Below are 3336 nucleotides of genomic sequence, written 5' to 3' on the forward strand. Positions count from 1 at the left end.
GCCCGCGCCGCCGCCCTGCGCACGCCCGGGCGCGCTCCCGCACGGGGCCTCCGGGGGCGGGGCCAGGGGTGCGCCCGCCGGAGTGCGTGCCTGCGTGCGGTCCCGGCGCACGGCGGCCTTGCTCCTTCGCGGCTGTCGGCGTCGCCGCGGTGCACGCCGGGAAGTGGAGTTCCGCGCGCCGGCCCCGCCCGGCGGAGGGGAGCGCGCGGCCGAATGGCGTGCGTGCGTGCGTGCGTGCGTGCGTGCGCGCTCGCTCGCGCTCGGGCCCTCCGAGCTAGGCGCCGCGGGGCGCAGGCGCGTCTGGGCTTCCTTGTTTGATCGCGGGTCGGAAGTGGCGCGCGGGGTCAACGGTGGACAGAGGCCACGCCCGGTGCGGGGTCACCCGAGGCGGCGGTGCCCCTTTCCTGGCCGGCGTCCCCGCTGCCCCCGCGGAGCTCGTCTGACGCGAGGAGAGGCTCAGGGGAAGAGCTGGCGGGGCGACCGCGCCGCGTGTCCCCGGCCGCTGCAGATGCGGTTCTGGGGTCCGCGCTGCCGGCGGCCGCGCAGCCCGGGGCGCCCGCACCTCGTGAGGCCCCGTGCGCCGTTGTCGGGCGGTGGTGCGCGGCTCCGCCCGCTCTCTCCGCCGGCGGGAAGGCCATGTATTCGTCATCGTCTAATTAAGTGAACGGAAGGAGCGGCGGAACGAGGTCACGGGCAACAGCACGAGACCGGCCGGTTACAACACCTCTCGCCGCGCCCGTGTCACTCGCTCCCAGCAGTCGCAGAGCGGAGGAACTCCTTAGTCCCCATCTGCAGGTGGGAGAGGGCGGTCCGGCGGAAGGCAGGGGCGCGGCCCGGGCGGCGTCGTGTCCCCCCTGCCCTGGGAACTGTGTTCATGCGCCGCTCCGTAACGTTTTGCACGTCACAGGAATCAGTAGCGGTTGGCAGGGACTGGTACCCCACTGGGGGCCCCGGGGGGCTGGAAGAGCGTACCCAAGACAAGTGGAGAAGAGGGCGCTGGGGACAGACAGGCTCCGCTGGTGTCCCTGATGGGGGAAGCACACATGACGCAAACAAAGGAGGAAGCTCAGCAAGCCCACTTCCAGGAATTTATCCCTCAAATGCTGGCCCCGCTAAGCGCACAGAGGTGTCCCATGATGCGCACAGCCCACTAACAGGAGCGGAACATTTGGAACAACCCACACATCCATCCATTGGTATCTCCATAAATAAGCCATGAAGGGCCTGAGCGAAATACACAGGATGTGGTCAAATGAAGGAAGCCAGACACAGACGGCTTAAAATAATATATTTTTAAAAATACAGACGCTGGGGGGCCTGGCTGGCTCAGTACATCGTGGGACTCGTGATCTCAGGGTCATGAGTTCAAGCTCCGCTTCGGCATACAGCCTATTAAAAAGATACGTTAAGGGCGCCTGGGTGGCTCAGTTGGGTAAGCATCTGTCTTCGGCTCAGGTCATGATCCTGGAGTCCTGGGATCGAGTCCCGCGAGCGGGGAGCCTGCTTCTGCCTCTGATCCTCCCCCCTCTCATGTGCTCTCTCTCATTCTCTCTCTCAAATAAATAAATAAAATCTTAAAAAAAAAAAAAAAAAGATATGTTAAGGGCGCCTGGGTGGCTCAGTCTGTTAAGCATCTGTCTTCGGCTCAGGTCATGACCCGGGAGTCCCAGGATGGAGTCCTGCATCGGGCTCCCTGCTCAGCAGGGAGTCTGCTTCTGCCTCTGACCTTCCCCCCTCTCATGCTCTCATTCGCTCTCTCAAATAAATAAATAAAATCTTAAAAAAACAGAAGATATGTTAAAATACAAACACCTACCAGGAATAAAATAACAGAGTCGTGTACCTGCCACTGGAACAAACATATGTTAGTGCTTTGTTATGTTTACTTCATATCTTTCTAAAAAGATAAACTAGGCAGTTGGTTTTTCTCTCCTTCCTGACTCATTTCCTGCCTCTGCCCCAGAGCAAATGCTGGACAATAATGGATATGTGGACACTTCTGAGTTTAATCCTAACATGGATACGTGCATACCCAATACACAAAATACACTTTTGGTCTCTTAATGTTGTACGATACACATAAAATTCAAGATCGTAACCATCTTGGGGTGCCTGGTGGCTCCGTCGTTAAGCGTCTGCCATCGGCTTAGGTTGTGATCCCAGGGTCCTGGGATCGAGTCCCGATCAAGTCCCGGAAGCCTGCTTCTCCCTCTCCCACTCCCTGTGCTGTGTTCCCTCTCTGTGTCTCTCTCCAAATAAATAGTCTTTAAAAAAAAAAGATCGTAACCGTCTCTAAGCACACAGCTCAGCGGCATGAAGCACACTCACACCGTCCTGTTGTCACCCCCACCCTCCGTCTCCAGAACTTTCCATCTCCCCCCACGGAGACTCTGTCCCCACGAAGCACGGACTCCCCACCCCCTGCCCCAGCCCCGGCTCCCACCCTCTCCTCTCTGTCTGTATGGACGGGACCCCTCTGGGGGCCTCCTGGGAGTGGGGTCCTGCGGGATGTGTCCTTCTGGGTCTGGCTCCTTTCACTGAGCCCAGTGTTCTCAGGGTCCCTCCACATCATGGCAGGTGTCAGGGTCCCTTCCTTCCTAAGGCTGGAGCGTGTTCCAGTGTGTGTTTATCCTTCACACACTGATGGACATTTGGATTGTTTCTGCCTTTTGGTCTAACCCATTCATTTACTGTGTTGTTTTTTTTTTTAACTTTAAAAAAATTTTTTAAGTAGGCTCCACACCCAGCGTGGGGCTCGAACTCACGACCCCGAGATCTAGAGTTGCACACTCCATAGACGGAGCTGGCCAGGTGCCCCACGTATCACTTATTCTTGTTCATCCCCCCACCCCAGTAGGCTGTGAGCTCCAGGGGAGTCAGGATGGGACCCACGAAGTAAGGTACTCCATATGTGTCTGATGAATGAATGAACGTCACTTCCCAGGACCCACTGCACTACAACAGGGCTAGCAAACTTTTCCTGTACAGAGCTAACTAGTAAATATTTTTGGGTTTGTTGGCTGTAAGGCTTCATAGCCATGACTCACCTGGACTATTATAGCCAGAAAACACCAGAGTGCTGATGTTAACAAATGGAGGTGGCTCTGTGCCAATAATACTTTATTTACCAACGCACAAATGTGAATGTCATATAATTTTTACATGTTGTAAAATAGTCTTCCCCCCACAACTATTTAAAAATGTAAAAACCATTCTAAGCTGTACCAAAACAACAGCAGGGGGATGTGATCTGCAGGCGGATGCCAAGTCTGTAACATTTAAATGTTTTGCTCATGGGGCGCCTGGGTGGCTCAGTCGTTAAGCATCTGCCTTCGG

The sequence above is a fragment of the Mirounga leonina genome, unplaced genomic scaffold, assembly GCF_011800145.1.
Source record: "Mirounga leonina isolate KUSES-001 unplaced genomic scaffold, KU_Mleo_1.0 Mir_94, whole genome shotgun sequence".
NCBI lineage: Eukaryota > Metazoa > Chordata > Mammalia > Carnivora > Phocidae > Mirounga > Mirounga leonina.